This window comes from Schistocerca nitens, chromosome 3, assembly GCF_023898315.1.
Source record: "Schistocerca nitens isolate TAMUIC-IGC-003100 chromosome 3, iqSchNite1.1, whole genome shotgun sequence".
NCBI classification, from domain to species: domain Eukaryota; kingdom Metazoa; phylum Arthropoda; class Insecta; order Orthoptera; family Acrididae; genus Schistocerca; species Schistocerca nitens.
The window spans coordinates 578,999,461-579,012,022 of record NC_064616.1 but is presented as its reverse complement, the minus strand read 5'-3'; the positions used below and the strand labels follow the sequence as shown (position 1 = coordinate 579,012,022).

General features: G+C 40.8%; 1 protein-coding gene and 1 pseudogene across 2 annotated transcripts in view; one reads left to right on the top strand and one right to left on the bottom strand.

Annotated features, from left to right (window-relative positions):
• LOC126248489 (elongation of very long chain fatty acids protein AAEL008004-like) overlaps positions 1-12,562 on the bottom strand; it is a 666,835-nt gene that overhangs the window by 517,521 nt on the left and 136,752 nt on the right. The gene's annotated exons all lie outside the window — the stretch shown is intronic.
• LOC126249960 (5S ribosomal RNA) lies at positions 12,070-12,187 on the top strand (annotated as a pseudogene).

Sequence of the window (12,562 nt, the reverse complement as noted above, 5' to 3'; positions counted from 1 at the left end):
GTTAAATAGGATAGTTATATTTTAATCGTGAATGTTACTGTGGCTTGAATTAATTTATATGAATACAGGAACGATTTTTCACTCACGTAATATTAACACGTGATTAGCAACCCCGATCCCTGTGACAACCATCCCAGTTCCGGGGATGGTAGTCACGATCACCGCATAATAGAACAATGCTGATTTTATCACAATAGTTATGAAGCCATAAATTATTTTTATAAACATTCTTAAAAATATAGACTACATGTTAGTTATATAAAAGTGGAAATATTTTTGTTGGTGACCGCGTAAAAAACTGAAATAAAAAATGTGACTACCATATCTGGTCTCCCTGCTGTGTTTTTTGTTTCAACTTTGTTTCAGGACTTGCGGTACTCCAGTAAAAGTGTTGTGCCTTCGTTGGTAATCGGAAATCGTACGTTGCCACCTCGCTTCTCCTCCGCGGACAAATTACGGCGATTAATATATCTTCTAGTATCCCAATCAGCTGGCCAGTTAACGCATGTTAGTGACTTCTGCAATCAAAACGAATGTTGTTTATGCACTTCGTCTTTCGAAAAACAGTCCACGGATTCGCAAAAACGGTGTGTATGACAGGTAATTCGTGAGGGGAGTATTTGAACTATTATGTCAGTGGCATGTGAGGATGTTGCTGGTATTAGCCAACGAAAAATAGATACGCTTCCCCTGCTAGTCACGACACACATTATTTGTATACCCATATTACCATGCGTTGTTTTCAGCAATTCCAAATATTACACATACAACGGATAATGACAAGGCCAAGTACACTAATCAAAAGCATCCGGACACCCATACATAATGCGGATCTAACCCCAAGATCTCATGAGAGGCGGGCCCGCCAGTATAAAATGAGGCCTGGATAGTTGCGTTCTCAGCACAGAAGCAATAGCAGCAGAATGGGTCTGTCAGGGAACTCAACAACTTCGAAGTGGACTAATCGTTGGATATCACAGGAGTAACAAATATGTCACGGAGATTTAAATCTTTCTAAAGTTGTCTAAGTAAACTGTTGGTAATGTGACTGTAAAGTGGAAACGCGAAGGAACAACCACAGACAAACCCAGACCAGCTAGACCTTCTGTTCTGATGGAAAGGGTCTGTCGAGCATTGCGAATTGTGGTTTTAAAATATTGCAGGCAAACTGCGGATTCAATCAGTCGTGAGTTCCGTAATGCCACTGATAATCCACCTATCTCAATGACTGTGCATTGGAAGTTAAAAAAATGTGTCGTGCATCCCCTCATAAACCACACATTTCTGTAGTAAACGCAAAGCGACGTTTGGGGTGATGTAAAGAGCGACACCGTTGAAAAAATTCAAATGGCTCTGAGCACTATGGGACTTAACATCTGAGGTCATCAGTCCCCTAGACTTAGAATTACTTAAACCTAACTAACCTAAGGACATCACACATATCCATGCCCGAGGCAGGATTCGAAACTGCGACCGTAGTAGCAGCGTGGTTCCGGACTGAAGCGCCTAGACCCGCTCGGTCACGGCGGCCGGCGACACCGCTGAAAAATGGATGACTGGAAACGAGCGACTTGCAGTGGTGAATCACGCTATACCCTGTGACAATCCGATGGAAGTGTTTGGGTTTGGCGAATGCCTGGAGAACGTTACTTACCGTCATGTATAGTACCAACAGTGAAGCGCGAACGAGGTGGTGTTAAGATAGAGGGGGAGGAGTTGCATTTCGTGGTTAGGATGTGTGCTTAAATGACGAACAATATGAACATATTTTACAACACTGTGTGCTGCATAAAAAGAGGAACAGTTCGGAGGCGATGATATGTTGTATCAGCATGACAGCGAAACCTGTCATTAAGCATTATTCATGAGGCAATGGTTTGTGAACAGTAACATTCCTGAAATGGACGGGCGTTCCAAGAGTTCCGACCTGAACGGAATACCTTTAGGATGAGTTACAACGTTGAATTCAATCCAGACACCAGCATACAACATCAGTCATTTCTCTGGTGTCGGTTCTCGACGAAGAATGGGCTGCCATTCCTCCACAGACATTTAGATGCCTCACTGAGACGGTCCCTGGGACTGTTCAAGCCGTCTTATTGGCAAGGCATGGACACACCCGGTATTTACGTTCACTAATGTGTGTCCGTATACTTTTGATCAAATAGTGCACATCCATTGCTTATGAAATGACTGGAATGACAAAACAGTTGCGTACTATAATCCAGTGAAATTATTATTCGCAAATACTAGCACTGAACTGTGCTTTTGTTGTAACTTTATGTTACGAGTCACGTAATTCTGGGTGATATTCTATATAGCTCTACCAATAGTCGTTATTAACGATTTTTTAGGGACGTACAAAATGTAAAACTTGATACCTGTCTTGTGTTCCACCTGAGCGTGGTTATGGTAAGTTACTTTAACATTCTCTTAAATGATCAATTAACGATTTTACATAATATTGCAATCACGATTGGCCTAAGATCAAGAAAAGATACATAAATAAACAAAGATCCGCTTCAGATTGATCCAGAAGGTCCTGAACACATTAAGAACGTTGTAAAATGCCACAAATTGTCACTAAAGCAATTTTTAAGTACAGCGTGATTATAATTAAAGTTAAACTTTCAAAACGCTGTAGAAATAACACCACTGGTCAGAATGACGTCAAATTGCAACGGAATATTATCGGAGACGGGGGAAAACTTACGTCAGAAGAAAAAAATAGTGTGAAAATTGATCAATAGATGGCGCTGTGTGTGTCACAATACGTAAATGAAAACTCCTGTCATGCGCACGACCCATTGAAGTTGGTATAAACACGCCCGTTACAAGGCTTTTCCTCTTTTTCACGTCCGCGACGTTCGCCATGACTGTCTCAACGCAGGGTCGCGCTTTGCTTGTAAAGCTGCATTGCAAGAATGATGACTGTGCACACGTCGCTCTGCAGACGTTCCGAACCCTGAAGGGTTTGAAAAAAGGTGTTGGTCCGATGACTGCTGTGGGTCTGGAGAAAATGACTCTGAAATTCGAAAACACAGTTTCTTTTGGTGTGCAACCTGGTAGGGGGAGGAAACGAATTGATTCGACATCAGTGGAAGCAGTGGCCATACCAATGCAGGAGGAGACGAGTGGTGGTGTGCAAACGTGTAGTGCACGGAGAATTGTCTGAACATTGGACATACCCGTGAGCACGGTGCGTAAAATCCTACGAAACATCCGTCTTTGCTATCCGCTCAAAATTGCCCATGTGCACGAGTGGCTTCCCCTCGACCTGCCAGCAAGAGACCTTTGCTTTAGAATTTCTTGCTTGCATGGAAGTGGACAATGATTGGCCGTGAAAGATTTTGTGGACAGATTAAGCCCACTTCCATCTGACAGGTTACGTCAATACACAGAATTACCGAATATGGGCAACGGAAAATCCACAGGCAAATCAACCAGTACCACTTCATCCTGAAAAGGTCACTGCGTGGCACGGGTTTACGGTATCATTTATCATAGGGCCATATTTTTTCGAAGAGACAGGTGCTTTCGGTCCTGTTACCTGTAGAGGTAAAGGTGGATAAATGGGCCCCTACTCTGTTTTTTTTATATAACACCTTTTATTTTTAGTATAATCACCTAAAATTAACATAAAACATTTCTCTAGTATGTCCTGCAATAGTTACGACATGTTTTGTTCCGACTTTTTAATATTTAAAACAAAATTTTATTTTTTTCCTGATACTCTGCATTTTGTTGCGTCAAGAATTTGTGCTGGTAATATGGGCCCCAAGGTAGTTTGAAATCAAAAGAAACAAAAATTTGAAAAATATAATTTTATTTAATTTTTCTGTATAATGAAAGAAAGATTCACTCTGAACATTGTTATTTAGTCTACTGTTGGGATGATTTTCACAGCCTACGCCTAGCCTATTTACAATAGTCACACACGTAAGCATCTTTTTCGCATCCAGCGCATTCGTTTTGAGCCCACATCTCACAGGCTATACACTGGACCCAAAGTTCACCTTTTGTGTCCTTTGAAAAAAATCCCTTCACAAAATAGACATACAGCGTCATCAACATCAGGGACAGAAACACCAACTTTTTATTTCTTGTGCAAAGCTGGTAGCCCATGCACCTGACGTCATTTCTGGTAAGGCCGTAGAATTTGGATTCCATAATGAGAAGATATTAAACAGTTCGTCCTCAAGTCCCTGTGGTAAAACCGGTGGAAAGCCTTTGGAGCGTAGAACGAGGGACAGAGTACACTTTAACCGCTTTTTTCAACCCCCATTTTTTCTCTTTAATAGCTACAATAGCATTTGCCATATTTGCTTTGTCCCACGATTGCCGTTTCGATTTTTTTGGGGGTACAAGATGTGTTCAAGGCATCTGGAACATAAAGAGTAGCAATATCTGATTGATTTTACGGGGCCCATAATACCAGCAGCAAAAGGGGCCCATATATCCACCCTCGCCATCTTGGGAAAAACGATCTTGCCTACGGTTAGTTTGGTTCGCAACCGACGTTAATTAACGTAAAACGGTATCCCAACGGCAAGCCAAATACGTACCTTACCTTAGTTCTGCTAATAACATGTTAGAAATTTGAGTTTTATTCAAGTAAACACTAACCTTTCAAACTTTTGATGACAGCGAAAAAATTCACAGCACAACTACTCACAAACCATGACAGCTACTACGTCTGCGCACTGTACAGTGAAGTTTGGCAACTAGTTTTAGTAGTTCATGTGCTCTCCGCTAGAATTCGTGGGCTGTACTTCCAAATATGTAGGGGGCCCATAATACCAGCAGGGGCCCATTTTTCCACCTTTGCCTCTACCGTCACTGGTAAGCGCTATGAGTGTATTTTCCGCAACCACATCATTCCAGCTCTCCAACAGCGTGGATGTGTGGATGGGATCATTTTTATGCAAGATGGCGGACCTCCGCACGTTGCAAATCCACTTAAGCAGCTGCTGAAGCGCCATTTCGGAAACGCTAGAATTGTCAGCTGCCATTTTCCTACAGCCTGGCCGGCCTGATCACTTGATCTTAATCCGTGGCTGTGGGGCTATCTGAAAGGTGTTGTGTTCAGTGTTGCAAACTTAGCTGCACTGAAGGCACGCATTGCGCAACACATTCTGAACGTGAGCCCGGAAACACTTCGATCAGTTGTGGAAGATGCTGTTTCTCGATTTCAACTTGTTGCAGAAAACGGTGGACAGCATATTAAACACGTTTTGCGCCAGTCACACGGAAATTAATAATCCGATTTGATTTGGATTGGTCCTTTTTATGCGGTTTTTGGCCTCTGGACAATTAAAAACCGATTTTCCCATCCGATGTGATATGACCTTGCCGTGGTGGACGGGCTTACATAATGCACACCCACGCACACTGAGTAGTACAGTTTGTTTAACGTCAAACGTACAGCTTAGTCCTTGTTGTATGATTCATTTGTCATTTGTAGTCTACCAGTATTAAATTATGATGCTTACAGCGCAATCTATTGCAAGTGGTATTATTTCTACAGCGGTTTGGAAGTTTAGTTATAATCACCCTGTCTACTTCTGGTGTGGAAGATTTTGTGGACAGATGAAGCCCACTACAGTTACGTCATTTCATAACGTATGGTATATAATCAAGGTCGTGTTTGTGTTTCATGAGCAGTTGTATACATTTTGTCCAGCTCTCGCATGTTATGTTTTAAAACTACTATAACCATCTTTCTTCGCATCACTTCGCCTTATTATTGCCATATAACTGAACCGTCAGATTTACGAATATTCCTACCGGAGTTAATTGTTTGTTATATTCAAGGAAATGGACGATATTTCATCACTTCATACTTAATTGCTTCTTTATTTTTAGATTTCCTGATTTAGCCGAGGGTTTCTAAAAGGGTTTCTTACAGCATTCGTGGCACGAATTCTTAATGCTGGCTTGCAGATCTTCGGCGGCCGTGTACAATGCACGACATTAGGAGTCAAGGGGACGCGATGCTTTCTCCTGTCGAATGCCATCACGCATTTCCGACGCACGTTGCAATAGCATTTTCTCCAAGCGTGCGCGCCAAGAATGAAAGAAAGAACAACATAATCGGTGCCGACCATGACACAGATCGTCAAAACCTAGGTTTACAAAATATTGACGCTAATGCTACCCCAAAGTGAATCATCCGATTTTATGAACTATCATTTTACAAGTGTTGAAAATTTTGCTACAGATGCTGAGAGTAACATTTATATTTGTAAGGTATCTAATCCTAAAGGCACATTTAATGGCTTAATATCAGTTTCATTTAGCATCTGTTACTTCCTTTTGTAATTCACTGCGATGCGCAATATCGGTTACTTACTTCTGGTTTACAGCAATTTGGGTTTTTCAGCTTCTGCTTTATTCTCAGTCCCTTCTGTGATTGCAGCTGTCTTGAGTAGTTTGCTTCCGAGGTTCTCACTTAAACAGCTATTTTGTATTTTGACTTGGCCTCTCAATAATATTGTCTATCCGTTTATTAAGTTAGCATACATGATTAAAAAGCAACAAAGTCCCTGTACTCCACACCGATAATGTGCATCATACCATTCCAGACGATCAGATTTTCTGAAATATTTACATCGTAAATACTGTAACGAGTTTTAGATCTGAGGACTGTCTTAAACAGCGGTACGCATGATGATGGTAGAACGTCGATAGTACAGTTCGTCGAAAAATTACGATCACCCCTGAATCCGGAGTACAACGTTTGGTGTCGAAATAATAAGTATAGGTCGTTCCTCACATGTTCTCTATTTAACTACAGCAGAATATGAACAAATCTTGCACAAAAAAATTTAAGTTACTAAATTAGTCAGTTATACAAATTAATCTTTCTGATTAGTACTCGCGTCGCAAGGCTGAAAAGGAACACTTCCAGTATTACAACTGCTGACGTGTGCTCTGTCTTAATCCTTAACGCACAGAGAGTGGTATTCAGTACTGACAAGGGAACCACACGGCAAATCCGATTTTTTGGATTTTTTATGTTTATGGTAAGTGAAGTTCAGAACTCAAATATGAAACCTCAAACATGGTTCAATGCAGCTCTCAAAAATTCTCGAGAAAGTCTATTTTGAAGTTTTCCGAACGTCATTAATATGCTAAGGGAAGTTTCTCCTAACAGGTAGTGTGACTGCGTGGTAGAACGCTCGCCTGCCCGTATGGGTTTTAGGTTCGATTCCCAGTTCGTGCAAATTTTTAAATAGAGGTGCATGTTCTGTTAGCAATTCCGTGAAGCTTAAAATAAATAAAGATGGAATAAAGTCAGTGGCGCTCGAGACTGATAATCGCTGGTTCGATTCCCTTTTCGATCACTATTTTATTCATTTTTTTCCGTTCAGTTCGCATACCCACGTCATTTAAATATAAAATTCATCACATATATGCTAAGTAACATACATCTAATTGCTATTTTTATGAAAAATGCCTGTCTTCTTATTTCTAATTACACATTACACACAAAAATCCAATTTTCATTGCAAATATAAATTATTCATTGCTGATCTTTTTTAATAGATTGTTTAAATTAAAAAGATTACAGATGAAATCTTTTTTCATCCTTATGTATTTTAAGTTTCACGGAAGACACAACTTTGTTTAAAATTTTGCCTAGGCTAGTCATCGAACCTGCCACACGACCTGTCGAGAAGTAATCTTCCTTTAGCATATTACAGACGATCGGAAAACTTCAGAGTCGATTTTCTCGAGAAATTTTGAGAGTTGCTTCTAATTATTTTGGGGGTATTAATATTTGAGTTTTAAACTTCATGTACCATAAAAATAAAAAAAATTAAAAAATTCGATTACAGTGTGGTCCCATTCTGAGACACGTAATAATGTAGAAGCTACCACTAGCACGGTTCCAAGCTAACACAGAACATGACCAATACTTCAACTCCAACACTCCGTGTTTGTGTGTTGATTTCAAAGATACCATTTTCACAATATTTTACTACGAATGTTCTCAGTCCAGTGTTACTTTATGTAAACCAACAAAAATGGCTGCTTGAGATATTATGGATGACCTTGCTAGTAAACTAGGATGTTTGTGGTCGTGAATCTGTTTTCACAGCGAAATCTTAGTAGGTCTAGAATAGTATTTTTATTGTTTGACAATAGGACTAACTAATATACAACTCTTCATAATATTTCTTGTCCGTGCAGAATAACGATCGTAACGTGTAAATAACGCTTTTATTTAACAGTATATAATGAAATTTTTGCACGTTGTTGAAGTAGTGAGTTAACTATTATACTGCAGTGAACAGCTGTGGTTGTATTGCCAATTATGATATTGGAGATGGAAAAGATATTTGTGAAATTATGTATTGGAAGTTGTTTGTTTAATTTTTACATTGAAAACAATGCCCCTAGCCCAGCTAAGAGTGCGTATTGAGCAGTTTTCCATCCAAAAGTAAAAAGACTCGGGGCCATCATCTCTCTACAGTCCTGAGTGGAATTTATTTGTGTTATTCCTTGTGTAAATTCGTCCTGCGTGGTTTGTTCAGAGGTGTCACGCGCAGTGATGGGCACCTGTTAAGGATGTATGCCGATGTGACTGTATGCTTAAGCAGCTGCTGATGTACTCTCAAAAACATTGCGGGTACAATTCCTGTGTAAGGATAATTCAACATGGCACTGCATTGCTTCCCATATTGATATACTGCAGCCGTTTGTGCTGAGGTGTATTCGCAAACAATTCCGACACCGTAGCTCGGCGCGTATAGTAATGCAGACACAGCAGCAGCAAGCCGACTGCAGGCACTTTCCGTTGGCCTAATTGCAGTCGATTCTGTCACCTGACAGACGGAACTAGCCCCGAGTATAATACGGTATCAACAGCTGCGCGATTTAGCAGCTGATTCTTCCGAGAACGAGGTAATTTCGTAAAAGCACATTAAATTCTGTTGTCACGGATTTACCACAATCTGGTCTGGAAAGACTCCAGAATTAATAACACAAAGAAATATATCCGCTTATTACAGGCAGAAAACGACAAGCGAAGACGGTGTTAGCTAAAACACTGTCAACCAAAATACCGTAAGAAATAAACATTTGTATTACTACCACATAAGCGAAAATTTAATTCCTTACCACATGTACATCCAAACAAATTTTATATTTTTGGCTCAGACTGGAAAGCGTTGAGCTTTAAGAGTAAGCAAGAGTAAATTACTTAGATTTTTAGTTCCTAGAAGACTGAAACCCCGCCGTCCCTCACAGTGGTCTAGTGATTAGATTCGCTGCCTGGGGAACGTACGTGTCCGATTCCAGGTAACCTGATATTTTTCTGTGTGTGTGTGTGGGGGGGGGGGGGAGGGGGGGAGGAAAGGGGGGCGGGGAGGTCTGGAACGGAGTCAGTTCGGTCTCAGGAGGCCAAACGAGACTCTACATGAGGGCTGGCATCGGCAAGTCGATTTATTTTCCGCAGTTCGTCTGTTCGAATTAAGAAGAATTTAGATGATATATGAACATGTTTCACAAACTCTATTTGACATTACCAATTCCTCTATGTAATCTTAGCCTACAATCATATTCGCTTTAATAAAATACGTGATTCAGGTCCTCCACGAAATATCAAGTGTTGATAGTACTGAGTCTCAGAGTGGAGATGGGACAAGAAACGTATTTAAACGCTGGACGCCGAATTTCAATCAGTGTAGGTATTATAGATGACGTGGAAACTTGCCAGTGAATATGGTAAAGGGAATAGCAGTCGGGTACGAAAGTTGAATTTGACAAGAAACGTATTTAAACGCTGGACGCCGAATTTCGATCAGTGCAGGTATTACAGATTACGTGGAAAGTTGCCAGTGAATATGGTAAAGGGAACAGCAGTCGGGTACGAAAGTTGAATTTGACATTGAAACTTCACACAGCAGTAGCTTGGTTGAAATAAATAGTTTTAAGTGATAACAGACATAATTTTAGATAGTTCACTGAACAAAATATTAGAGCATCAATGCAGCTTATACGCTCTGAATGTTGTCAAAATGACTGTTAATAACAGCATGATTGAATGTGTTTTGAGACTCTGCATCCTCCAAAACGAAGAAAACCAGTTTGTTTTGCAGAAGGCCGAGCTTAAGAACTTAAGTTTAATTCGCAAACACGGAAAAGAAGAGTTAGGAATTTCGAACATCAGCAATATGAGTATCTGAACGCCATGGCAATTATTGTCCTCGAGCTCTACAATAGATTGAAAGATACAGCACTACAATTGCACAAAATTAACCTCAATATTTTCTTCGTTTTACTTTTCGTTAATTTGTTCTAGTATGGGGTTCTCTGTACTCAAGTTCTGATAAATTTACATCACTTAACTTTGTTGCCAGATTCTCTTCCTGTCGCCGCAATGGTCAGTTACCACAGGAAGGGAAGTCGTGTGCGCCACCTTTCTGTGAATTGTGTAAATTTCGTTCTGCGTGCTATCGTATTTTAGCTCACTGCATAGAGCGTTTTCTGGGATGGAAATTGGGGACCGGCTCAAAGTTTTCTTAAAAGAGGGTAGGAAACGTTTTAAAATCCAAACTCACGCTGAAAGGTACACCAGCCACGGTCGTTAATCCGCCGCGGAGATTCGTCTCGAGGCTGTCTCACCTTCCTGCATCTACATCTACATACATACTCCACAAGCTGCACCAATACTGGTCATTTACTTTCCTGTTCCACTTGAAAACAGCGAGGGAAAAACGAATGTCTGTATGCCTCTATACGAGTCTTAATCTCTCTAATCTTATCTTCGTGGTCCTTACGCGAAATGTACGTTGTCGGCAGTAGAATAGTTGTGCAGTATTTCTCAAATGCCTGTTCTCTAAACGTTCTCAACAGTGCTCTTCGAAAAGAACGTCGCCTTCCTTTCAGAGATTCCCATTTTAGTTACCGAAGCATCTCCGTAATACTTACATGTTGTTCGAACATGTTGTTGTTGTGGTCTTCAGTCCAGAGACTGGTTTGATGCAGCTCTCCATGCTACTCTATTATGTGCAAGCTCCTTCATCTCCTAGTAACTACTGCAACCTACATCCTTCTGAATCTGCTTAATGTATTCATCTCTTGGTCCCCCTCTACGATTTTTACCCTCCACGCTTCCCTCCATCACTAAATTGGTGATCCCTTGATGCAGCAGAACGTGTCCTACTAACCGAACCCTTCTTCTATGTTCGAATATAACGGTAACAAATCTAGCAGACCGCCTCTGAATTGTTTCAAAGTCATCCTTTAATCCGACCTGGAGCGGATCCAAAACACTAGAACAGTACTAAACAATGGCTCGCATTAATGTCCTATGTCGATCTCCTTTACAGATGGACTTCGCTTTTCTAAAACTCTCCCAATAAACCGAAGTTGACCATTCGCCTTCCCTATTACAGTGCTTATATGCTCATTCCATTTGATATCACTTAGCAACGTTACGCCTAGATATTTAATCGACGTGACTGAATCAAGCATCACAGTACTAATGCTGTATTCGAACATTATGGATTTGTTTCTCCTACCCATCTGCATTATCTTATATGTCTACATTTATAGCTAGCTACCATTTATCACACCAACCAGAAATTTTGCCTAAGTCATCTTGTGTCCTCCTACAATCACTCAACGACGACACCTTGCCGTACACCACAGCATTATCAGCAAACACCTGCAGACTGCTGCTTATCCTGTCCACCAGATCATTTATGTATATAGAAAATAACAGCTGCTCCATTACTCTTCCCTGGGGCACTCCTGACGATACCCTTGTCTCTGATGGATTCTCGCCGTCGAGGACAACATACTGAGTTCTGCTATTTACAACGCGTTACAGTATACGAGCAGGTCTGAAAACTACCCGCAGCGTTAGGTTTTATAAATTCTGTCTAAGTAATAATATAATTCATAGAGGAGCTAAAGTTAATGTAAACAGCAAACTATCAGTGGCACAAGTACAGAAAAAAAAGTTCGAAATTTCTTGGTTAAAGCAAGAAATTTGTTCTCTATATGCAAAAAAAAAAAAAAAAAAAAAAAAGAAAACAGGTTGCTAGGTATTCAGTTGGCAACGGCCTTGCCGCAGTGGATACACCGGTTCCCGTGATATCACCGAAGTTAAGCGCTGTCGGGCGTGGTCGGCACTTGGATGGGTGACCATCCAGGCCGCCATGCGCTGTTGCCATTTTTCGAGGTGTACTCAGCCTCGTGATGCCAATTGAGGAGCTACTCGACCGAATAGTAGCGGCTTCGGTTAAGAATACCATCATAACGACCGGGAGAGCGGTGTACTGACCCCACGCCCCTCCTATCCGTATCCTCCTCTGAGGATGACACGGCGGTCGGATGGTCCCGGTAGGCCACTCGTGGCCTTAAGAAGGAGCGCTTTTTTTTTTTTTTTTTAGATATCCAGTTGTGTAACGAAAACACCATTTTCAAAAAAAATAAAAACATTGTTTTGCAAAGATCAAGTTTAAAAACACAGATTTAATTCATAAAGACGGAACAGCAGCAACAGGAGCTTCCGAACATAATTACATGATTATTAGCGAGTATCTAT